Source organism: Myotis nattereri (assembly GCF_964212035.1).
Source record: "Myotis nattereri genome assembly, chromosome: 1".
Taxonomy (NCBI): domain Eukaryota; kingdom Metazoa; phylum Chordata; class Mammalia; order Chiroptera; family Vespertilionidae; genus Myotis; species Myotis nattereri.
This window is the reverse complement of record NC_138075.1, coordinates 93274676-93301377: the sequence shown is the minus strand read 5'-3', so window position 1 is coordinate 93301377 and position 26702 is coordinate 93274676. Positions and strand designations below refer to the sequence as shown.

The 26702-nt window shown below is 45.3% G+C and overlaps 1 pseudogene across 1 annotated transcript in view; it reads right to left on the bottom strand.

Annotated features, from left to right (window-relative positions):
* Nucleotides 1-7919: 7919 nt before the first annotated feature.
* The window catches only part of LOC308524581 (enoyl-CoA hydratase domain-containing protein 3, mitochondrial-like), a 54963-nt pseudogene continuing 36180 nt past the window's right edge, over nucleotides 7920-26702 (bottom strand). The window contains exons 3-5 of the transcript in view: nucleotides 16731-16883; nucleotides 11147-11334; nucleotides 7920-8219 (exon numbers count right to left, since the gene is read on the bottom strand). The product of the transcript in view is annotated as an enoyl-CoA hydratase domain-containing protein 3, mitochondrial-like (transcript). The remainder of the gene's footprint in view (nucleotides 8220-11146; nucleotides 11335-16730; nucleotides 16884-26702) is intronic.

Genomic DNA, 26702 nt, shown 5'->3' with positions numbered 1-26702 from the left:
GTGTGCAATGGGGCTCCACCGTGCTGGGCCTTCTGAGGAAACACATCTGAGAATTGTTCCTTCAGACACTGGGGGTGGAGCATTTATCCATGGACTCACACCTGCTGTTGCTTGAGGGGTGTCTCTGGAGACCCTAACGTCTTCTGTTTTTAAGCTGCCCTGCTGAAGGCTGAGCAAGCTCCTGGATGCCAAAAATCACCTTCAGAGAGAAAGGGAGCGACTTAGGCTGCTCAAGCTGCTATAACAAAATACCAGAGACTGGGAGGCTGAAACAGACATTTACTTTCTCACAGTTTTGGGGGCTGAAAATATAAAGGTGTGGCAGGGTTGGTTTCTCCTGAGGTCTCTTTCCTTGGCTTGTAGACAGCCACCTTCTGCATATGTCCCCACATGGCCTTTCATCTGTGCAATACATTCCTGGTGTCCCTCCCTCTTCTTCTAAGGACACTGGTCTGGTTGGATTTACAGTTCCATCCTCATTTACCCTCATTACCTCTTTAGAGGCCCTTTCTCCAAATACAGTCACAGTAGGGGGAGCTAGGTCTCCAACATATGAGTTTTGAGGGAACACAATTCAGTCCATAACATGGGGAAGCTCTTACCTGTGGGAACCGCTCACCACAACTGCAGGAGAAAGGGAGGTGGGTCATAGCAACATTGCTCCGCATGTGTAGGTCAGTTTCATCCTCCCAACCACGTAGGAGGTAGGTGTGATCATTATCCCTATTATAGCCACGAAGAAACGGCAACTAGCCCCACGTCACAGAGCTAGTCATAAAGGTGGGCTCAGAGGCAGCCCACCGTCCGACTCTTGTCCCATGATAGCTATTTTGTATTTGAATTTTAATGTGGTTCATGCCTTATCTCAGTGATGGCGAACCTTTTGAGCTCGGCCTGTCAGCATTTTCAAAAACCCTAACTTAACTCTGGTGCCGTGTCACATATAGAAATTTTTTGATATTTGCAACCATAGTAAAACAAAGACTTATGTTTTTGATATTTATTTTATATATTTAAATGCCATTTAACAAAGAAAAATCAACCAAAAAAATTAGTTCGCATGTCACCTCTGACACGCGTGTCATAGGTTCGCCATCACTGATTATCTCGTCTCCTGGACTAAGTTCCTGGAGGGTCAGAATTGTCTTATACAAAAACCCATTCCATAGGGCCTAGCACAGTAACAAATCAGACAATTTCAGTTTAAAGTTCAAATAAGTGTTTTAACCACTTCAATAGATGCGATGAAGAGTAAATCTATTAGATATCTTCACCCCACGCCAACCAACCATACATCGCACGTCTCTCTACATGAAGAATGTTTATCACCAGAAGTGTAATCATTTGGACACCAAAACATGCGCCCGCTATGCTTTGAAGAAAGCAAACGGGCTTTACAGAACCCCTGGGTCTGATCTCATCCAAGTGAGCAGGGTCACTTCCCAATATGGAACTATATTTACAAAGAGATGGTTACCAGTTCGGTGGACCTACAGAGAAAATGCTGATTTAATTCATGCTCTGCTCAGCCATGTAACTTCTCAAAATGGATTTAGAAAATGTGGTCTGAGAATAAAAACAAACAAACACCTGTCTGTATTACGTGGCCTGCCTGGGGGGATGTACCCTGGCCGCAATGAACGGGACCTAACAAGTCTGCCCGGTGCTGGGCAGTTTCTAGGCTCTGAGAATGTAAGAGAGGAATAAGGGTCGATGTGGCCCTGCAGGGATGCACACTTTTGCTGGGGGGCAGGGAGGATGATACGTGGGACTGTGAATTAAACACAGTAATGTAATGTGCTCCATGCGGAACAGATGTATGTGCAAAGTGGTGCGACGTAGCAGTCACCTACAAGCAGGTAAGAGGGTGACGGGATGGCCTGGTTCAGGAATCACAAGCCCATGCCCAGAGCTAGACTGCTCCCTGCACAGGCTACAGGCCAATAGGTCTTTAAATTCTCAGACCGCATTTCCTAATTAGTTTTAGAGAGTTAAAAGCCTGAGCAGAACACAGCTCCTCATTAGCTGTGTGAAGACATTTAATATCTTGTGTTTTTGTTTCTCATCTGTATAAAGGGGTTCATAAAGCATACCTCATAGAGCTTTTGTGAGGATTAAAGTATTACTCACTGCAAAATGCTAACACAGTGCTTGGCACAGAGCAATCACACACAAACCTGAGCGTCGGGAGCTCCAAGTCACACTCCGCTTCGACAAATATCTTTTCCTAATTTTTAGAAATTTTTTAAACTGGGATTGCCTTCTCCATACCGAATTTGGTAAGATCAATATTGAAAACATACAACATAAAATGGGGATATTTCTTAAATATGTAAAAAAACACTTGCAAATTGTTTTGTAGGTTTGTGCTTAAACATTCCTGGGCAGGACAGGGAGGTTTGAAGGAAATATCAATATCAAATCAATGAGGACATCTGAAGGCTGCGTGCTGGGAGCATAAACCTCAGGCACCACTCCCCCTCCCCCATTTCCCTGTGGGACAGCCGCTCCCTAACAGGGACCCGGTGGGCTGGTGTTCCATTCGAGGGACACTGCAGGCACAGCTTTTCAGGGGACTCTGGTTGGGACCTGAAAAAGTTTTGAGCTCCAAAATACTAAAGAAAAACCCTGTGAGACTGATTGAAATTTAACATTTTACTAATTGTCATGTGTCAACTTCAATAATGTTGAATTTAACTCTTACCTATTTCATGATTTCCCAGAAATAATCATCATTAATTACTCAAATATTTTAAAAAATCTTTAAAAGCTAATAATTCTATTTCCTTTTGTAACTACAAGAATTATATTGACTGTGGGATATGGTGTGTTTTTGGTGTTTAATGTGACAAAGGGTGGGGCTTCCAAAGGCTTGAGCGCCGAGGGCTGAGGAAGGCCCTGACACCTGAGCAAGGGGAGGAGAAAGGGCTCCTGCAGGTGTCAAGTCTCCTCAGGCCACACAACTGCCCACAATTCATCACAAAGGCCCGGGGCTCCAATGTAGACACTGCCAGAGAGATACGTCCCAGCCGCCCCGGTGCAGGAGTTCACGCATTTTAGTGTGCGGCAGGCTCACTTGGAAATCTCTTTTAAAAATGCATATTTTGGGGTCCCCCAAACCAGAATTTATGATTCAGCAGCACTTGGACAGTCCAGACCTTCCACCGGCCACGCTTTGGAAAAGCTCTAGCGCAGCGGGTGCTCAGAGGAAGGAGCGAGGAGGGGACTGGCTGGGTGATGCACCCGGACAAGGGAAGTAACTGCCCATTTTGGTAGAGAGCTGCCTGGTGAGGGCCTTCCCAGCCACGACATCAGAAGGTTCAGGTGTGGCCTGAAGACCTCTGAGTGTCTGTCATGGATTTCTCGTTCTCAAATGAAATCAGGTGTTTTCAATGTAAAAATAACACGCTCATCTTCTCATTCATAAAAGAGCCCTTTCTTCTAACAAAAGCTTCCTGATTCAAGCTTCACAGCAGGTTTCCAAGCCCAGTATTGCAGAACCCAGGATGTCAGGACCAAGAGGAAAGGTGTCCAGTGGTGCCATTTTTGTGACCGGGAAACTGAGCGCTGGAAAGGGTTACATCACCTGCACACAGTGACACAGCTAGTTGACGGCAAACCTGGGACTCCGCGCTCTTTGTGTTCCACTTGGCGCTTTTCCGAATCATCCGTGGTAAGCAAAACTGTTGCCTTGCCATTTCGGACTGGCTTCCCTTGAGCACTGCAGTCTTTCTCTCCAGGTCGTCGGGAGGAATGCGGTGTGGTAGTCACATTGTGGTGGTCACGCTGGGAGGAATGCGGTGTGGCAGTCACATTGTGGAGGTCACGCTGGGAGGAATCCGGAGTGGTAGTCACATTGTGGAGGTCACGCTGGGAGGAATGCGGTGTGGTAGTCACATTGTGGTGGTCACGCTGGGAGGAATGCGGTGTGGTAGTCACATTGTGGTGGTCACGCTGGGAGGAATGCGGTGTGGTAGTCACATTGTGGAGGTCACACTGGGAGGAATGCGGTGTGGTAGTCACATTGTGGTGGTCACGCTGGGAGGAATGCGGTGTGGTAGTCACATTGTGGAGGTCACACTGGGAGGAATGCGGTGTGGTAGTCACATTGTGGAGGTCACACTGGGAGGAATGCGGTGTGGTAGTCACATTGTGGTAGTCACACTGGGAGGAATGCGGTGTGGTAGTCACATTGTGGTAGTCACACTGGGAGGAATCCGGTGTGGTAGTCACATTGTGGTGGTCACGCTGGGAGGAATGCGGTGTGGTAGTCACATTGTGGTGGTCACGCTGGGAGGAATGCGGTGTGGTAGTCACATTGTGGAGGTCACACTGGGAGGAATGCGGTGTGGTAGTCACATTGTGGTAGTCACACTGGGAGGAATGCGGTGTGGTAGTCACATTGTGGTGGTCACGCTGGGAGGAATCCGGTGTGGTAGTCACATTGTGGTGGTCACGCTGGGAGGAATCCAGTGTGGTAGTCACATCATGGTAGTCACGCTGGGAGGAATCCGGTGTGGTAGTCACATTGTGGTGGTCACACTGGGAGGAATCCAGTGTGGCAGTCACATTGTGGTAGTCACGCTGGGAGGAATCCGGTGTGGCAGTCACATCGTGGTAGTCACGCTGGGAGGAATGCGGTGTGGTAGTCACATTGTGGTAGTCACACTGGGAGGAATGCGGTGTGGTAGTCACATTGTGGTAGTCACACACTGGGAGGAATGTGGTGTGGTACCACATTGTGGTAGTCACACACTGGGAGGAATCCAGTGTGGCAGTCACATTGTGGTAGTCACGCTGGGAGGAATGCGGTGTGGTAGTCACATTGTGGTAGTCACACTGGGAGGAATGCGGTGTGGTAGTCACATTGTGGTAGTCACACACTGGGAGGAGTCCGGTGTGGCAGTCACATTGTGGTAGTCACACACTGGGAGGAATGCGGTGTGGTAGTCACATTGTGGTAGTCACACACTGGGAGGAGTCCGGTGTGGCAGTCACATTGTGGTAGTCACGCTGGGAGGAATGCGGTGTGGTAGTCACATTGTGGTAGTCACACTGGGAGGAATGCGGTGTGGTAGTCACATTGTGGTAGTCACACACTGGGAGGAATCCGGTGTGGTAGTCACATTGTGGTAGTCACACTGGGAGGAATGCGGTATGGTAGTCACATTGTGGTAGTCACACACTGGGAGGAATCCGGTGTGGCAGTCACATTGTGGTAGTCACGCTGGGAGGAATGCGGTGTGGTAGTCACATTGTGGTAGTCACACTGGGAGGAATGCGGTGTGGTAGTCACATTGTGGTAGTCACACACTGGGAGGAATCCGGTGTGGTAGTCACATTGTGGTAGTCACACACTGGGAGGAGTCTGGTGTGGTAATCACATTGTGGTAGTCACACTGGGAGGAATGCGGTGTGGTAGTCAGGAGCATGGGCTTCAGAACCATACAGGGCCAAGCCCACATGCTGGCTCCACCACGGCAAATGCCTTCACTTCTCTGAACTCCCGGATAGCAGGGGGACAGGAAGAGCTACTGCACTGGACTGCCTGCAGGAGCTCCAGCTCGTAGATCACCAAGTTCTCTCCTGTAAAGTTAATCAGTCATTTGCTCCATATGTTTATATTCTCCAGGGCTCAGGCCAGCCTTCAGAATGGTGTCTTCCCCAGGTGAGCAGGAGGGAACACCTGTTTTCACTGACCTAGTTTCTGCACTGCTGGGGTGATGTCTGCTGGGCTGAGCTCAGCAAAGCTCCCTGAGAAATAAAATGGCCCAGGGAAAGACGAATATACTAGACTTTCCAGAGGCAATCATCACACGTGGTTAGCAGAAAATTTTCATTCAATGTCCCATGAAAGGAAGCAGATACATATTAACCCAAAATTTATATTAGCCTTAGGGTGAATTATATGACATCAGAGGGTGGGTAGCAGACTTTTGTTCTGGATTATTTTATGCACAGAGACTATTAGGATTTATATTAGTCCCCGAGGGACATCAGCTCACAGGCTGGGAAGGCAGCCCAGAGGCCCAGGATTTCAGGATCTGAGGGAATCGTGTCGCTCACACAGACACTGGAGAGTGAACTTTTTATTTTACTTGCCAAATATGTGAGAGGCTTTGTTACTTTCTCCAAAGCCCAGAGAGTTTATAACAGCTTCTCTACACTGTGGGATCTGGCACTGCCAAACAGTGACTGCCACAGCCCGCCCCTGGAGAGAGGGTGCAGTAGGGACCCTACTGAGCACTGTTCTGAGCAGCCCCTGGCAGCTCCATCCTTCACCACCTAGTTTAGAACTGCAGCAGCTCTTTATTAGCTTTGCAGAAAAACTCCATAGTGGTCTGCCAATAATTCAAATCCGATGTCCCCTGCACACTGGCAGAGTTCTGTAGCAAGGAGCACCTGGCCTGTTACTTTGGCTGGAGAGCTGCCATGGAGCAGGAAAGTCACTTCTTTGGACTGGCCTCCCCATGAGGCAGTGTGTCCAGGAGAAAGCATCCATGGCTTTACCAAACAGATGGAGTTTGGACCCTCACTGTCCTCAGTGTCAGCTGTTTGACTTGGGGCCATGTGGGCCTCAGCTACTCAAGTGTGAGCTGGAGATCTCTGTAAGCGCTGCTCCCCGGGTGTGGTGAGGACTGAAGGAGAATGTAGCACATGTCAGATGGCCCGCACATGATAGGTCTAATGATCTTTCCGCTTAGGAGGGGCACTCTTAAAACAGGCTCCTTTCCAAGAAAACACTCTTTTTTAGCTTTCTAAACCGGAAAAACAGCCTCCCTCCCCTCTACCCCCCAAACATGCCAATCTCAACAGAAACCTGTGAACACACGAGGGGACATCATACCAAGAAATGCTGGCCCCGAGTGAGAACCACTGGTTAGAGCCACATGCTTCTGTCTCTGGCTGTGGACTACACACTTTTAGGGCCACATTCTACTCTTAGGTAAAATAAGTTGGGCAATCTTGAGGACAGGAGATTTAGAACATTTCTTGAGCCATACTGAACCAGAAGCCAGGAAATAAGATGTTTAATTCCTAAGCCAAGCCCTTGCTCAGCCTGGGACTCAACTGCCTGATGCTCCTGTGGATTCTCACCAGAAGCTGCGCAGAGTTTGGAAGCGTGTCCGGAGCAGGGGCGTTTTAGTGGGTGGGACCTGTGTTCTGCATCCTCCCTCCTCTCCTCATGTTTTTATCCTCAGGTGTAGCCCAGGGTCCTGGTTTCACAGTAGCTCCCATGGCCAGGACATTCACTGCAGAAACATCAGGCACCTATTCTATGTCTGCAGTATGGGCATACAACGAAAGAATTAGTTGATTTTTTTCCCTCAGACAGCTTACAGTCTGGTTAGAAGATAAAATTACCAGTCTGTCTAAATACTTCATCTTTTAAAGTCGTATAAGATTATTCCAAAGCCATAGGCATGATTACTTCTCAATAGAACCAAGAGCATGTTCAGTGTGGAGACTGTCTCATGGAGATTGGAAACAGTTCATGCGTCTGGAACAACCAGATCTACCTCCACCGTAGGGGACATTTCTGCCAGCAGAGCAGTTTGGCACCTTCTTTCATGCCTCATTTTATCATCACCTCCTCCCACGTCAGGTGATCCCACACTTCAGGTCCTGGAAGAAGTGTATCAAATTCCAGGCTCACTACCGCAGCTGACCCAGCATAGGTGCTCACTTCCCCTAAATTAGTGTTCCCTTTGACTTTCCATTTCATCCTTTCCCCACGGAACCATGGCTTTGAATATGGCCCCTGAAGGGGATCTGACTAATGGTACAGAAGCAGTCTGCCTGCTGTGCCGGTCATGAGGCAGCAGTGGTGGCTGGGATCAAATGGGAGGCGGGGGCTGGGGGCATCCTGAACGCGGCTCACTGAGCCCACGCACCCTCCATACTCCTATATGGCCGGCTCAGTTGAAGGCCTTGATTCCCTCCTGCCCATCTTGCAGGGCCACGTTGTTCACCATGGTCTGGGGGGCGAGGTGGTTGGCTGTTCTAAGGTCTGGCGCACTTGCTTGTAGAAGGTGGCCTTGGCCAAAGACCCCACAGGATGGCTCAAGGAGCCGATCTTTCTCCTCCTTGAGTCTCATGGTCTCTTCCTCCAGCTGTTCTTCCGGGACTACTCTGCTGAGCAGCCCATGGAGCAAGGCCTCCCGAGCGGAAATGGGCTCCTCAGTGAAAAGCATTTCTGGGGGAGGGAACGTGGGCGGGTATGAAGGCGCTCTCCTGACCCCTGCCACCGACTCCCACCGCTCCACTTCACTCTGCTGAGGTGGTCGGTGTCTTGACTTCCTGACAACCTGGGCCCAGTTCTCAGGAACAGATCGATCTTTCCAGGAGTAAGGACAGGGAGGAACCCTGCTATCAGCCTCTCCCTCTGTCCAGAAGACCAAGGTCTTAATGGGATTAAAGCTGCTCAGGAAAAGAAATTTTGACTGGAGTAGGGTCAGGGCCAGAGCCCAGGACAGAATTCCTGGCCTACCTTCGACTTCCTAATCACCCCCCCAGTTTATGCCTCTTTCTGGGCCTCAGTTTCCTCACCTGCCTAGTGGGGTAATACTGTCTAGCACCATGTTGATTTATGGGGACTTTGCCCAGGCAGATTAGGTAATGGAGTGGCATTCCCTAAGGAAAAGAAAACCTGTTTATTTTATAGCATGCCAGCAACAACCTTTACTTACTGTTTCAGTTTCTATTTAGTGGGCCCCTGAAACTTCAGGTGAGAGAGAAGAAAATACCTCCTTTTCCCTAGTCAACTCTTGTTTATTTTAGGGGGCACTTCTTGGGTCTCCCTAAAAAATTGGTGTTTTAATACTTCCTCCTCCTGGGCTATTTGCATTAAAAAAAACCCAGAAAGGTCTGGAGGCCAAGGCTCACCCCCTAGGAAGTGGAGCTGTGTCTGGATGTCCCTTATTAACCACAAGACCTTAAGGCAGGGGTTGGGGAACGTGTGGCCCATGGGCCATATACCGGTAAGGCCTGTGAAATCATTTGGTCTGGCCCTGCCAAGGCATTAGGGGTGAGTTAATTAAATGTTTGACCAAATATAGCAGCTAATTTTTAAGCTGATAAATTTGTATGGCCCATGAATGATATTTATAAATATCCAAATGGCTGTTTGTAGAAGAAAAGGTTCCGCACCCCTGCCTTTAGGAACAATTTAACCCATTTAAATCTGTTTCCTTATCTGAAAGACAGGAATGAGACCACCATCCTCCTACAGAATTGTCAGGATTAGAGAAATTCTGTGTACAGTTTATACTACAGTGCGGGGTACTCAGTAGGCACCCAATAAGTGCAGTGGCTGTTATTCACTTGCTTATTCCAGCTATAAACATGTATGAATCTCTAATTCTGTGATCATGGCCCCTGAAAGCAGAACTGTCTTCCAATCCCCTCCAGTCACTGATGACAAGAACCAGCTGGTGGCAGAGGAGGGGCTGGGATGCTGGAGGACTCAGAGAGGAATGAAGATGACAGGGTCACGGGGCTTATTTAATTGGCTGGGCAACCTGAGTAGTGAATTAGGATGCTGAGCATGTTCTCAAAGGCACTAAGGCACCTCTGATGGCCACACGAATTACTGTTAGAGTGCAGGTTTTGATGTAGTCAATCTGGGCGGGCCCGAGACCTGCATTTCTCCAGGCTCCGATGGACTGCACACCAGCTGAGTGGCAATGCCTTAACACTCCTTCCAGCATGGAAGTTCTACTCTGTTCTAATTAGACAACCGAGAAATCAGATTCTACACATACACAAGTAACCATGGGTAAACAGTGGCAGCAAGTATTCCTACCGCAGAGAAATGACTGGTTAAGGATGAGGGTGTTCGAATCTTCATGTGCTCTATGGCGGGCGGAGGGGGTGCCACTCAATGAGGCACTGGCTCCACATTTCTGATAGGCGAAGGGAGCAGCTGCACCAGGCAGGTTGTTTATATGGTGCAATGAAGACACATTATTTAACTCATGCCAGAGGAGAGAAACACTTTTCAAATGTGGAAAATTATTAATGCCCAGGCTCAGTCTGGCTTGAACACCAGGGCCTCATGCCATCACTTCTGCTCCCAGTAGACCTTTGTCCCTGGCACAGCTGAGCAGTTTCCCATGGAGACCACCAGAGAGTACTGGTGACCCACATGTGTGGCCTTAGCCTGCATGAAAAAGGCCAAGCTTTCCAGTTAGGCCAGTTTGCAAAAGCACCTGCTTGCTTTCCTGTGGATGTGCATGGGGACACGTGCCCAACATGCACACACAGTCAATGGGCCTGTGTATGAATGTGTTCCTGTGGGTGCAATCAAGTAATGACAACAGGTAAGTGTGTTTCATTCAGGTTTAGATTTTTGTGAATCTCCAGTTTTCCTCCTAAAGGGGGTCACCCAGGTAAGATCTGCAGTCCAGAAACCTGGCAAAGGCCTTGAGTGCCAAAAGGCTCTTTACTACATTAAATTCCCATGATCAGTACTACAATTTCAGCTCATTAATACTGACCTGAAATCATATCTCTGTCTCATGCCTACAAGTAGCTCCAAGTAGCCCCATGTGCAGGGACAAGTGTTACAACTGGAAAAAACTCTCAAGACTTCAAAACAAGAACACTACCCCTTACTAGTGATTCAGAGGCCTCCTGGGATCAGGACAGGAGGAACACAGCAGGGATCTGAGTGGGACACTGGAGATCCACTCCCGACTTCTGAGTGGGCCTGGCACTGCCAGAACTTTCTGTGGGAGGAAACAGTTACTTTGATTTTACAATGTCCTGCCCCTTAATTTCTCATGCTGGACAATTATGCAACATGGTTCTGAGTATTGGGTTTCTTGGGAACTGAAGTTCTGTTTTTGCCACATTTTCTTTTGTTCTTCTCAAAAATGAATTTAAAATTTGACAAATATGACATAATGTTTAAGTTTTTAGGACTCAATTATAAGCCTTGATTTTAAAAGTTTGTTTATGTTAAGAGAGAATAGGTTCTTAACATGGAACCTTCCAGAATGTCAGGTGTTGATGATGAACAGCTGCAGTTATGCTTCATGCAGAATGTACTGATTCAAGTGAATTCTGGAACCAATCCTCCAGTGCATGTGAGAGTTACAACCAGAGAGGAGGCTGCAGGGGGTCAGATTACCATTCTCAGCACTGCTCTCTCCAAGGCCACCCCTGGGGTGGAGCAGAAGAGCCCAATGTTCACACCTGGAGTGGCAAATGAGGATTTCTCACTGGCCATGCCAATGTCACAGCTGGCAACCAGCTGACAGCCAGCAGCGGTGGCCAAGCAGTTCACCATGGCAATCCCGGGGATGGGGTGATTCTGGTCAGCATCATGACCTGACGGAGCAAACATACTAGTACAGTTCACATCCACCCGAGAGCGAGGTGCAATATGAATGTTTATTTCATATATTTACCTGCTTTCAGAGCACTTTTCATCCCCGTTAGTGTCTCAGAGTCTATGGAAAAGGGACAGCAGGCACAAAGAGAACTTGCATTGAATATTGACTGTGGACCAGACTGTGCCATTTGATTCCTGAGAAGCCCAGGAGGAAGGAACACTACACTACAATCGGGACACAAGGCCCAGGGAGATGGAACCGGCCTAAGGCCACAAGTGGTGGCTGTGGGGTCTGAACGCACATCTGTCTGACTCCTAGCCCCTGGCCTCGAGCCTGCAGTCCCCTCCTCTCCAACTGCTTTCCCAGTGGCTCCACAGAAGAACAAAGCTGATTCTGTTTGCAGAAGAAGAGTTCTGTTCTCTGTGCCTGTGTGGTGTTCTAGTGATAAAGGTCTGAAACTGGTATTTGGAACTTCTTTGAAAAATTAAGATAGAAAGAGTCTGGAAAGTAATTTTTCTAGTAATTCTCAAATTACCACCAGGAATACTCTCTCAATTATATTAAAACGAGAGGCTTGGTGCATGAAATTCATGCACAGGTAGGGTCCATAGGCCTGGCCCATGATCAGGGCCAATCAGGGCCTTCTGGCTGCCAGCCGGGGCCTTCCTTCATTCTGTGCTGACCCCTGGTGGTCAGTGCATGTCATAGCAAGTGATCGAACTCCTCGTCTCCCAGTTGAACTCCCAAGGGGACACTTTGCATATTAGCCTTTTATATACAGTGGGGCCTTGACTTACGAGTGTCCTGACTAACGAGATTTTTGAGATATGAGCCGTCTCTCAGCCGATTTTTTGCTTTGAGTTGTGAGCTAAAATTCAGGTTACGAGCCAGCTTCAGATACCCCACTGCTAGTTGGCGCAGCAAACGTCACAGTGAATGCCACAACATCAGCCAGCATCACATGTCTCACTCGTTCACTTTTTGACTTGATATACGAGTGATTTGAGTTATGAGCTCCGTCCCGGAACAAATTAAACTCGTAAGTCAAGGCCCCACTGTATATAGATGGTGGGGAACAACCTGCTGTCATCTCAATAAACTAAATTCCTTAAACAGCATGAGTAATTGTTAACATAAAATATAGAACATTTTAATAAAAATTAATATTTTTTCTTGAACATTAACTTACCAGACACTGAATAACTACACAAATTAATAAGTATAATGCAAATAAATCTATTTTTCTTGTTCTCCAAAAGTGAAATATTTCCTGTTGCACACACCAAACAAGTCAGTACATGACTAATGACAGTCAGCATCTAAAATATTTGCTGCTAGTATTAGTGGAGAGAAATGGTGCGCCTGTGCTTAAGGCATGTAAGGAAAATGAATGCAACATGATTATAGTAATCAGTCATTAGTGAACATTGTAGTTCATCATTAATAATTATGTATAACAGGATATTGTAAAAATTAAGTTATGAAATTTTTATTAAAATGTTTCTTACATACCATTGTATTGGCTGGGCTGCAAAAATATTCATTGTGGCTGCATGCGGCCCATAGGCCTTGAGTTTGACATGCTTGCTCTACACATATTGCATTATGGTAATTTCTAATGGTTGCTCTTTGAACCTTGGCAGGGAAGGAGGGGAGGCAGAGAGGAGTTTCATCCAAAAGCCTTACTATGTATGGGCTTTTCTACCATGATGGCAACTCAAAGAAAGAAGACCTTCATTGATTTTGCCCAAGGAACTTACCTTTGTCTTTATAAGCATTTGATATTTGTCAGCTTTATTATAACACTAGAGGCCCGGTGCACGAATTCATGCATTGGTGGGGTCCAGCCAGCCTGCCTCGATGGGGGCCATTGGGGGCGGGCTGGTTGGGGTAAGGGGCTGTGGGCAGGGCTGGCCTGGGTGAGGGGCTGCGGGCAGTTTGCCGGCTGGCCCTGCCCCCGATTGGGGTGGGTACGCCCTCTCAGGGGTGGGGCCAGCCGGGGCAAGGGGCCACAGGCATTCCAGTCATTCTGCCATTCAACCAATTTGCATGTTACCCTTTTATTATATAGGATAACTAATTATATATTTAAGGCTATGCTGTCATATTCTATAGTAGTGGCTCTTGACTTTTTTGGGGGTCACCTTTGAAAAATCTAAGTGCTAGTGACCCTCTTTATAAATGCACTTTTGTGTTCCTGTACCCTAAGCAACTCATGGGTTATGGGGTTCATGTACTATAGGTGAGAATGGGGATGGTCAGTGACAGCTTATTCACAGTGAGCTACAGCAACAAGGAGAAGAACGCACAAGAACTTCAGAAATCTTACTGCAAAAAAAGACAAAATTTTGTTAACCTCTGTGTGTCACCTAATGAACTTCAGTTATTTATGTAAAGTCAACTGGCTGTGATTAGACTTGTTTGTCTCCTGTCTGCCACCTAAGAAAGGATAGGATTTCATACTATCTGGTGGGAAAATAGTTAGGTAACCCAATATATATCAACAACATTAATACTACTCATACCTTTGATCTAGGAATTGTACTAACAAGAAACCATCTGAAAGGGTAAAAAGCTGTCTGGTCAAAGATGTTAACTAAATCATCACTCTATAATAATAAAATCTACAACTAATAAGTGTATAAAAATAAGGAAATGGCTATGTTAAATAGACTATATTCATTTTATCTCATTAAAATGAAATTTTCCAAGAGAAACATCAGCATGGTAATTTGGACCTTATGTAGTAGAGCCAGCTGCTGGGGTTTGATGACGAGTATAGATTCACTGACTGCCTAACACTCAATCTTCACATCTGTAAAATGGGCATAATAATAATACCAAATTTACAGAACATGAGACTTACATAAATTAATATATCTAAAGTACTCAAAATATTACCTGTAACACCATAAGCATTCAATGTTATCTGATAAAATTACAATGTAATCATATCTATGTATGATTATTCAGACAAATATATATGTAGAAAAATGATTAAAAAGAAATGTAGTGAATATTTTTATTAATTAGATAGTTCACTCTGGGTGGTATGATCATGGTATGGTATCAGTAATTTATTTTTCCTTTTTTTTCTAGATTACCAAAATTTTCTGTAATAAGCATTTATAACTTATAATTAGAAAACAATTAAAATAAAGTTAGAGAGCAATTGCGAGAATAAAGCAGCCAGATAATTGGGACTTTAATAGCCAAGAATTGATTATTCCTCCTATTTTACCCCCTGAATGAAGCACTTTTGAGGGTCCAGCCTAATCCAAAATGTGACATACATTTGCCTCTGCCCTACCCTCATTGAACAGCATTGCTGAGGGTCCACATCATATGCAAAGGCCAGAGGGCCTATCCCACTGTCATTTCTGGGTGGGGGTGTGAGGAGAAAGAGAAGAATTCCCTGGACTGGGGTTTCCACTGTCAAACTTCACAGGATATTGAAGAAGACAGTCAAGAATAGGTGTCCCGGGAAAGCTCTGCATCAGCTCACAGAGGTTACTATCCCTCTTCCATAACCAAGCACTTCTTCTTATTCTCAATTTGCCCTATTTCTGATTTCTTAAATAATTAACTATCATGCCGTACTCGTCGTCTAAACAAGTTTGTGATAGATTTTAGAGACGGAGCTAATTCAGATATCTCTATCTTCCTTTCCAAAATCAAATTTCCTCGTGCATGAACCCAACGTGAAATATCTAGCTCGTTCTGTTCCAATCTGCCTGTTGATTACACTTGAAAATTGAAATCTTGCATAAGTTTATGGCACTCATATATATTTAGACAATTTGATTTTCTTAGGGGAAAAAATGTTAAAGAAATCAATGCATTTTCACTGGGCCAGTGTTTAGGCACTGGGCCCTTTTCAGTGAGCTGGAGGCAGCTGTGAAATCAGTCTTGATCCTCTGAAGAAGCCTGGCTCCTGGTGGCCCTTCGGTAACTTGTTTAGATCCCAGTTCAGGCAGATCCCCCCACAGAGTGATAAAAGCAGGTCCTTTTGGGTAGATGGAAGGGCTCTACTGGTTCTCTTTGATGATTTTCTGTTTTGGTCAAACTTACTGGGTATCGATAGGAAAATAACTTTTAAAGCACCAAGCCTTGGCAAACACAGGAGCAGAGTGTTACAATCATTACTGTGAAACAGAAGACCTAAGTCCTGGCTCTGGCTTGTTCTCCTCTCTCATCAAGCCAATCACTTTCCCCCTTTGTCCCTCCAAGAAGTGAGAAAACTATAATTTGATCTTCAGAGGGTTTCTGGAAAGGCAACAAAAGCAAAGGATGGTAAAGAAGGAATCCTATTCACTGTCTGTTTCCCAACCCCCCATTGCTCACCTCTGTCTTTTCTACATAGCAGGTATTATTATCTATTTGTTGAATCACAAATGATCAAATTAATAAATGAAGAAGTGTATAAATAGTGAAAACTTAGGCTAAGTTACCTTAGGATGAAGTTATGAAACTGTTTCATGTGTCTTGTTTCTCAATTAGATTTCCATTTTTAGTTTGGCAAGAAACTCTTTTTTCCTTCTATTTCCCTCAATATCTTGGAAGTATCATACATACATACAGCAGGTACTCAATAAATACTCCTGAAATGAACATGTGTTATGTAAATTGGTCGATCAGTGATTCTCTCATCATTGATGTTTCTATCTCCTTCTCCTCCCTTCCTCTCTGAAATCAATAAAAAACAAAACAAAAAACACATAATATGTTATGTAAATTGGATTCTATATTTAATTTTTTTATAATTCAGGGGTCGATTTGATACATGTATAAATCATCTCAAACTTTTTGTTCTTCCTCTGTATGTGTTGGCAATTTCCCTTCTTAATATGGTTAAAAAGACAGAAGTGAAAATGAAGAGGTTAATTTTCCTACTTGGAGGTGGTGATTATAAAAGTTGGTTGAAAGAAAGGTTTGAAAATAATTTTAAAAATCGTTATTGTTATTCCATTTATGAATGCTCTCTCCTATTAACAGAATTGTTTTACCTAAAAAAATTTTAAATTATAATCTTAGGTTCTTTCTCTCTAAAGATGTCCATTTCCACCCTTTACCTCTTAAGACTTGTATAACAAGACATACCCATGATGCTGGAGATGGCAGCTATCAATCTGATCCCTAGAAGGGTTTATCATATACTTCACTTTCTTTGGCATATCGCAATATCAATAGCAAACTATGGTCGCTTCCTAAAAGTCTAAACCAAATTGTTGCTTGGATGAAGGATTCACCAATGACTACAGAGGTTTCAGTAGTTCTGCAGTGGTTAGGGCTCATAGATAAAACCGTACCTGTAACTAGAAGCCCAATTCACATTTAATGTGCATAATTATCATTTTCAGGTTTGCAATGCCAACCACCCTCCCGGCTTACTTCAGAACAGGTTTGAAATACTTCAGCATGATATTCTAGAGACCTTGCTCATCCATCAGTTCCTTTAAATCATGCCCGGAAGAAAATGCAGGCCCCCTCAGCCACAGATGTTTCCAGTTGAGAAAATAAAATAAACAGGTGTAAACAGCAGACCTGGGAAGGTTACTTATTTGTCAACTGAATAACTTTAATGAACAATTGTATCAATGATGTGGACACAGAAAGTTAATGGCCCAATTTGGTAAAAATAATTCCAGTTAACTTGGAAAGTTACAGCCAGTATTTTGTGAAGACCATTCAGGTAAGGCATCTGCACTCTAAGAGGTCCGTGTGTAAACCAACGAACACGTGCAGTCACACGAAGGAGAGGAACCAAAGCAAACGGACTTCTTTCAGAGGTGTCGCTCCAGTCTCACAGGTTTTTTTTTTTTTTTTTTTTAATATATTTTATTGATTTTTTACAGAGAGGAAGGGAGAGAGATAGAGAGTTAGAAACATCGATGGGAGAGAAACATCGATCAGCCGCCTCCTGCACATCTCCCACTGGGGATGTGCCTGCAGCCCAGGTACATGCCCTTGACCGGAATCGAACCTGGGACCCCTCAGTCCGCAGGCCGACGCTCTATCCACTGAGCCAAACCGGTCTCGGCCACAGGTTTTGTTATTTTTAGACTTGGTTTGGCCTGACAGGATTGACTCATATGGGTCCATCAAAATCCATGTGGTCTCTGCTGAGTGTGATGAAGAAAATAAGACTTTTTGGGGGCGGCGGGGGGGAGGGGAGGAGAGAGGAGGGCTAGCAGCCTGACTCTGTACCTAGTTAATCAGTATCCCTAATGCACATTCTTGTTAACCTATAATCAAGTCACTGCCCCTTCCTTAATTATCTGGTCTTGCAAGACCTAGTTACCCAAATACTCACATTTTACAGAGGCCATAACCCATGAACAGTACACAACCCCCAGAGGGGGTTATCAGTGCTGGCTCCAGGCCAGGCCTTTAGGTGTGGTCTCACCTCCTCCATCCCAACACACTGGACTTTTTGCAAAGCCCAAGAAAGGTCTGGAAGTCTGATCTATATTTGGGGACAAAGAAACCAAAGGGTATAAAGAGAAAGCTTCCTCCATATTGGTTGGCTCAGGATTTGGAAACAGGCTTCCCTGAGTCATGGTATTAGTACATCTGGAAATAAATGGCTTTTTCCTGTATCTCCAAGTACTCCTGTGTATTTTTCGGTTGCCTGGTAAATTCTGTAAGAAGTGGTGCCAATGCTTTGATGGGTTCAGAAAAAGAAAAATTATTTTGACATTCCAATGCTATGTTATTGTAGCTACAAAAAGACAATAGACTCAGTTAAGGTAAAGATTGATCTTTGTCAGGGAAATACTGTCCTAGGACATGACTACCCACCATAAACTGCTTTTTAATTAAAAAGTTTTAATTTCAGACCATCCTTTGTGGTTACTTTAGGTTTCTGAGTTTGCAAGGCCGCCACAGAGGCCTTCCCTGAGCTAGTCAGGTTAGCACGTGGCCCCCTTTTTTCCACAACAGGAAGAAAATACCTTAGTGGGCTTGCTTTGAGGCCTGAAACCAGGGATGCTTCCTCAAGATGAGGGAAGAAAGAGGTTCTGGTGGAGGGTGGTTCTTAGGGAATTCCCAGAAATATCCTAGGGCATTTCTGGCCACCTTCAGTACTATCCCCTCACCACTACCCTCCCCAGCCACGCCCTCCTGCCTGACGCCAGTTGGAACCCTCTAGAATCTAGATTGTGCCTCTGTACCTGGACAATCAATGGATCCATGCTGCCTGTCACTACTTGAGCCAATTAAGCAGAGACAGGGTTGAATCATATATGAGAGTTTATTCCAATAATGCTGGCAATATGGGAGAGCAGCAGGCCATCCACAAAAATCTTCTTTGTACCTCTTCATAAGCCAGCTGCTTATATTGGGTAGAAGGACAAAGATTACATGGGGAAGCAGCCAAAGGGTATACCAAAAGGGCAGTTAACAGGTAAGCAGAGGTCTGGGGGTCTTCAAGGGCTGGCGGCTCTGGTTTCTGCAACAGGTTGTTAATCTTTCCATGATAATAGGCAGCTCCCTGATGAGGAGGATGGGCTACATTTCCAAGTGAGCTCCCAGGTCCTGCCAGCCAGGTTAGAATGTGCCTTCTTCAATCAGAACAAAACAACCATGGTTAACAGAGCATGATTAATATTTCTTACAATTCTAGCTGCTTCCACAACATTCTATTTCTGCCCCTATCACTCCCACATCAACCCCCCAGATGCCTGCTGTATGCTCTCCACCACCCCATGCCTTTGGTGCCAGCACTTGGGACCCCAGAGCATCCTGGTCCCCTTCCACCCCTCCTCCTCTTCCTCCTCCTCCCCTCTCCCTGGAACCCTGCCACTGGGCCCTACTTCGGTTGACACAGAAACCTGGGCCTGAGCATGTCCTCTTGGCCCCCAGCTGCTGTGCACTGCCCCTCTCGTGGTGGTGTTAGGGGCAGAAATAGAATATAGGGGACTAGCTAGAATTATAAGAAATATTAATCATGCTCTGTGAATTGTGATGGTTCTGTTCTTGAAACAGGAATTTTCAGGAGTGAAAAAGACAGATTTAGGAAATTTTAGAAATTTTGGAAATTAAGAGGATCATGGAAGAAGTACGGGCTGCAGAGCAGCAGAAGGTATATTTCCATAGAATAGGGAAGCGGAAAAGCTGCAACAGGTACATTTCCATAGAATGGGGAGCTGGAAACAGCAAAAGGTCTATATTTACCAAATAAAGTGAAGGAAGCCCTTCATCCAAAAAGAGAAAAAGAAACTCCAAAGGGAATAGGAAAACAATAAGGAAGGGGGGAGGAAAACCTCACATGTCCCATGTGAGGTTGACCTTTGAGCCCAGGAGTTACTATAGTAACTAGCCTAAGGGAATAGTGACCAATCAGAGAGGTTATCAAGGCACCAAGATCTACAGCCTTTATAAACCACTAGAGGCCTGGTGCAAAAAATTCATGCACGGGGGTGGGGTGGAGTGGGGGGCTGGTCCCCTCAGCCCAGCCTGTACTCCAGCTCACAATCCTGGACCACAGGCTCCTAATTGCTCACCTGCCTGCCTTCCTGGTTGCACTGAACTGCCCCCCCCCTGCTGGCCTGGTCACCTCCAACTGCCTCCCTCTGTTGGCCTGGTCACCCCTAATGGCCCCCCTCTGCTGTCCTGGTTGCCCTCAACTGCCCCCCCCACTGGCTTAGTTGCCCCTCACTGCCCCCCCTGCCAGCCTGGTTGCCCCTAACTGCCCCTCCCACCAGCCTGGTTGCCTCTTACTGCCCCCTCTGCTGGCCTGGTTGCACCCAACTGCTCCCCTCTGCTGGCCTGGTCACCCCCAACTGCCCCCCTCTGTTGGCCTGGTTACCCCCAACTTCCCTTCTCCTGCAGGCCTGATCACCCCTCACCACGCCCTCCCCCCCTTCATCCCCCCCCCCCCCCCCCCCACTGGCCTGGTTGCTCCACGCAGCCTGCTTGTTCAGTCGTTTGGTTGTCCCTCACTAACTCTCCTGCTGGCCTGGTCGTAGGCAGCCATTTTGTGAGGGTGTGAGAGTTAATTTGCATATTCCCTCTTTATTATATAGGATGGAAACAGATTCAGTGGGACTCTTCCCCCTCCCCACATGGGAGTCCGTGCTGTGAGATTCTTTCCCCCTCCCCACGTGGGAATCTGTACTTGCTATACCACCTATGTCCGTGGATTCATTATTCGATTCCCACAGACAAATAATCCGGGGAACAATCCTACCCAGGGGACCACACATGTTCCAGTCCAAAAATTCTGCTTCATTCTGACTAGAGAAAACACATTCTCACCTGACCGAGAGTTGTATAGGAGCTAACATTGAAATGCTATCCATCCTCCTTTCCTGAGAACTGCCTGTCATTATGGAACGATTTACAACCTTGTGGCTGAAACAATCTAGTTCTTGTTAGGTTTGATCAAGCAATTGAATAGATACCCCTCCCCCGGGAGCTGGCATTTCAGGCCATTTCACTATGGACATTCCCTTTGCTGAGACTACATTTCACTTGCTGCGACCACATTCCATTATCTCCCCTCAGGGTATGCATAAAGAAGTCTCTGCCCAGAAAAATCCCGCCAAAAGTCCTTTAAAAGCCGCTGACTCTGGTCACTGGGTGCTGGAGCCATCCAGGCTCAGCCACCTGGTGCGCAGATGATCGAATAAATTCATAATCCCCCACCATTCTGGCCTCGTGCATTCCTCCTTTAGCGACCTAACAGTCCTGGAGGCACCTACCCTTTGCAACCCCTAGCCTTAACCATTATACCTTGCCTACTTTCTCATGCCTGTAATTCTTACTCTCCACCTAATCTTTGCCCTTCTACCCAATATAAGCAGCTGGCTTATAGGGAGAGGTAGAGCAGGTTTTTGTGGATAACCTGCTGCTCTCCCATACTGCTGGCATTATTGGAATAAACACCGGTATATGAGTCAACCCTGTCTCTGCTTAATTGCCTCAAGTGGTGACAGGCAGCCTGGACCCCTTGGTTCTCAGGTTATAGTGGGGCCTACTGAAGTGCATCTGCCAGCCCCCTTCCCCTTTTGCTCCCCCTGTCTCCCCATCCACTTGCCCTGCACGCCCTATGGCACCTCAGCCAGAGAATGTCCCCCACACCCCCCTTTTCCCTCCCATTCTCCTGCTCCCCTGATCCCGTCCTGTGCAGTCATAGGCCAGGCTTGTGGGGCTCTGGGCAGGGGAGCTGCTCAGGTGGGCGGCCTGCAGGCTCAGAACACTGATGTGGGGTGAAAGTTGCTGAGTTTCAGAAGCACTGACCTGAGCTTCGTGCAGATAACTGAAGGCAAGTGCACTCAGCCCCACAGGGAGGCTGAAGCAGAAGGCCAGCTCCTGACAGGCCTCAACTAGGCCTCCAGCACTGGGCGTGGGGTGGGGAACTTCGCAGCACCCAGGGTGGGGGCGGGAGCTGAGCCTGAGGTGCAAGCAGCGGGGTGGTGGTGGGGCTGCCGAGGCGCCTGAGTGGGGCTACGAGGCTGGCTCAGGGCGTCTTCGGGGCCACCCTGAAGGGCGTGCTTGGGCCACGTGGACTGGCAGGAGCTGACGAGGATGCTGCTAATGGAGGCCAGCTTGTCCCTGCCTCCGCAGGGTACAGCGTGGCCTGAGGTGCCAGAAGTTGGGCCAGGAGAACTGGGCCCTGAGGCAGGCGCCCCCCAGGCACGGACCAATTTGGCCTTGCGTGGTTGCCTGGAGGACCTGCTTCAGCATATTCCATTGTGTATATATGTACCACGTTTTCTTTACCTACTGGTCCACACTTAGGTTGTTTGCATGTCTTGGCTATTGCAAACAAGGCTGCAGTAAATGTGGGGGTACAGATACATTTTCCAGATAGTGCTTTCATTTCAGGTTTTTTCATTTTTTTTAATGCTATTCTATTTTTTATTTTTTGAGGAACCTTCGTATCATTTTCCATAGTGACTATACCAATTTACATTCCCATCAACAGTGCATGAATGTTCCTTTTCTCCACATCCTCTCTCCGTCACTTATTTCTTGTCTTTTTGAAAAAATGTGAGGTGATAAACTCACTTTGGTTTTGATTTGCAAGTGCCTGATGATTAGTGATGCTAAGCACTGATCTATGGCCACCTGTATGTTTTCCTTGGAAAAGTGTCTGTTCAGATCTTCTGCCCATGTTTTAGTTGGATTATTTTTCCCACTGAGCTGTATGAGTTCTTTATATATTTTCGCCCATTATCAGATATAAGGTTTGCACATATTTTCTCACATTAGATAGATTGCCTTTTTGTTTTGATGATTGTGTTCTTTGCTGTACAGAAGCATTTTAGTTTGAAATAATTCCACTTGTTTATGTTTGCTTTTCTTGACTTTTCTTTTGATGTCATTGTTTCTTGAATATAGTTACGAGTGGACAATAGATGTTATGTTTGATTAAAAGCAGTTTCTTTTGTCCCCTTGTTCCCGTTTAAGAAGTAGGAAATTTTGCCTTTTTAAGACTGGGCATAATTAAATGTAGTAAAACGTAGAAGTGGGAATACAGATAGAATTAGCTCAATGCTTTGTAAATAACCTGATAAAGTATTATCATTATTGTTTTTGATATCCCAGAGAAAAAGCTGATAAGCAAGACTCTTTTTTTCTCTGTACAAACGGGTATGCTTGGCAACATGATATAAGACAAACTAGTGGGCCTCACTTCACTGTTTAGACTTCTACCTCACCATGTATAGAATGAGGGTTTAGTTAAAGTTCTTTCCTGTCCAAAATTCAAACAAATTTTAATTCAATTAGTTTTTATTTTTGAAGTACTTTTAGAAAACAATACTTTGGTAAGCAGTAAAAAATACGCAATGTATGGCAAATAACACGTGTTAAGAAGATACTCGATTTTGTCCCTATTGAGTGCAGTGCAAGTTAAAGCCACTTGGTATCAGTTTTTGTCCATTAACTTGGTAAACATTTAAAAGCTCCTCAATTTTGACAGAGGAAAGTGGAAAACTATATTTTATATACTATCAAAAGGAATATAAATTGATACAGCCTTTGTGCCGGTGGTAGAATTTATCGAAATTTAAGATATGCATTATTTTTGACTCAGTAATTCTGTTTAGAAATCTATTCTACAGATATCTCTCGCATGTACAAAGAATTATAGGTACAAGAATACTCATTGAAGCAATGTTTGTAGTAACAAAAACTGGAGATGACTTAAGTGCTAACTGGTATTTGTAACTCTGTTGTATAGGGTGGTCATACGTTCCAGTTAGCTTGGGATGGGTCTCATTTACCTGTGCTACCAGAATAATTATCAAGAGCACTCTCCTTCACTCTCAGTAGGGTTCTGGTTTGTATACTAATTTACATGTTTATTATATGTGCACACTAATTGCAAGGATTACTGTGCATATGTTAAAAAGAATGAACTATATGCATTGACTTGCAACTATATTGGAGACTGTTAAATGAGAGAAAAGGGGTACAGAACAATGTATGCGTTCTTTCTTATTTATCTTTACTGTTGAAAGTATTACAGATGGCCCCCTTTTTTGCCCCCCATGGACTCCCTACTGCCTACTCCCCTCCTCTCCCCAGACTTTCACCCTCTATTGCCTGTGTCCATGGGTTATTCATATATGCATATAAGTTCTTTGGTTAATCTCTCCCCCCTCACCCCCCCCCCCCACATACACACTTCATTCCCTCTGAGGATCCTCAGTCTGTTCCATGCTTCCATGTCTCTGGATCTATTTATTTTGTTCATTAGATTCCACATATAAATGAGATCATGTGATACTTGTCTTTTCTGACTGACTTATTTCACTTAGCATAGTACTCTCCAGGTCCCTCCATGATATAAACCCCCCTAATCTATGTGTGTGTGAATGAAAGACAATAAGAGACACAGAGAGGATCTAGTAGAAGGATTTACACTATTTTGCTAATATGATAATCTCTTGAAAGAAGTGGCAACCCCATGGATGGGCGCATATTTATTTATTTTAATTTTTTTATTGACTTTAGAGAGAGAGAGAGAGGAAGGGAGGGAGATAGATATTTATATATCTATATATCTATATATCTATGTATCTATATATCTATATATATCTATATGTCTATATGTCTATATATCTATATACTAGATTTGTTATTCCACTCATCCATTTATTCAGTGGTTGATTCTTGTATGCTCCCTGACTGGGAATCGAACCTGAAACCTGGGTGTATTGAGATAACACTCCAACTGAGCTACCTGGCCAGGACTTTATTTATTTATTTATTTATTTATTTATTTATTTATTTTTATATTTTATTGATTTTTTACAGAGAGGAAGGGAGAGAGATAGAGAGTTAGAAACATCGATGAGAGAGGAACATCGATCAGCTGCCTCCTGCACATCTCCTACTGGGGATGTGTCCGCAACCCAGGTACATGCCCTTGACCGGAATCGAACCCGGGACCCTTCAGTCCGCAGGCCGACGCTCTATCCATTGAGCCAAACCGGTTTCGGCTATTTATTTATTTTTAATAAAAGCAGTGACAAATGGAGAGAACTGTTGATTGTTATCAGGTGCTACAATTTTTTACTAGAAAAGATTAATAAATTATGTGACTATTTTTAATATAAAATTACTTTATTGTTCTATGTCCTGTATAAATTTTAAAAGTTGTCATTCCACCATTACAAATCAGCAAGGTTATCATATTACCTCCTGCTTCTTGTACATGTATATGCCATTATTATTAAATAGTTATAATCAGATCACACATGTAATTTCATATATTTTTTAAAAATCATACTCTAGAGCAGGGGTGGGCCAACTTTTTGACTCAAGGGCCACAATGGGTTCTTAAACTGGACCAGAGGGCCGGAACAAAAGCATGGATGGAGTGTTTGTGTGAACTAATATAAATTCAAAGTAAACATCATTACATAAAAGGGTACAGCTTTTTTTTTTTTTTAGTTTTATTCATTTCAAATGGGCCGGATCTGGCCCGTGGGTCATAGTTTGCCCACGGCTGCTCTAGAGTCAACCTTGAAGAAACCAAAATGGCGGCATAGGTAAACACCGGAGATTGCTGCCTCGCACAACCACCTCAAAAATACAACTAAAAGACAGAATGGACATCATCCAGAACCACAGGAAGGCTGGCTGAGTGGAAATTCTACAACTAGAAGGAAAGAGTAAAGCATACTGAGACTCAGAGGAGGTGCGGTGAGGAAGTAAAAGTACAGAGGTACGGAGGCGCATGTGGAGAGGGCTGGCGGCTGAGGACACGGTTGTCTTTTTTGATCGGGAGGGAGTCTCAAGCTCTGAGCTCCAGTTCCTGGCGAGTCTCTGGGGACCCAGACTCATACGGGAGAAACTGGACTGTCTGGCATTGGTCAGAACTCGAGGGCGGCTTTCTCTCAGAGGTACTTGCAGTGATTACCAGGACACTGAGAAGCGGGGCCTCTGAGGGCAGCCATAGTTGCTTGCTCCACCCTGTTGATCCTCTGGGACCCCGCCCTGCCCAGGCCATGCACGGAGGCTTTTGCATATGAAAGGCCTGGCCATTTGCAATCTGAAAATTACTTAACAAACTGCAGCTGGCCCAAGGCCCCATGGCAACTCACATTGCTTCACAGCTGGCTCCTGCTGGGTAGCCTCAGGCATAGGCTAGATTGCACCTCCTTAGGGATCCAGGAACCAGTGTGCCCGGTGGTCAGAGTGGGACCATCCAGATTGCAGCTCCTTGGATTCATAAAGGACATACTCAGGGGGCAGACTCAGTGAGCACCAAAGCCCCACTGAAGCACCAAAGGGGTGTCTCCAGCACAGAAGTTCTCCCACTGCAGACACAGATGATTCTCACAGCCAATTGGCCTGGAGGTTAATTTCTCCCAGTGATACCTACAACAATCAACGCTTAACTACAACAAGACTGTGCACAAAGACCACAAGGGGGTTTACCAAGAGTGTCTACCTCAGGTAATTGGGGAGGCTGAACCACTGGGCCCTATAGGACACCTAGCACAGAAAGCCACTCTATCAACACAGGGAAGCATAAAAAATGTGGAGACAAAGAAACAGGGCACAAATGACCGAAATGGAGGAAAGCAAACTACTGGATATAGAGTTCAAAACCACACTTTTAAGGTTTTTCAAGAAATTTCTAGAAACCGCTGATAAATTTAGTAAGACATTCAAAAAGTCTGGTGAGACCGCCAATAAATGTAGTGAGACTCTCAAGAAATCTAATGAGACCCTCGAGGTTATGAAAAAGGACCAACTAGAAATTAAGCATACACTGACTGAAATAAAGAATATTATACAGAGTTCCAACAGCACACTAGAGGATCGCAAGAATCAAGTCAAAGATTTGAAATATGAAGAAGCAAAAAACACCCAACCGGAAAAGCAAAAAGAAAAAAGAAT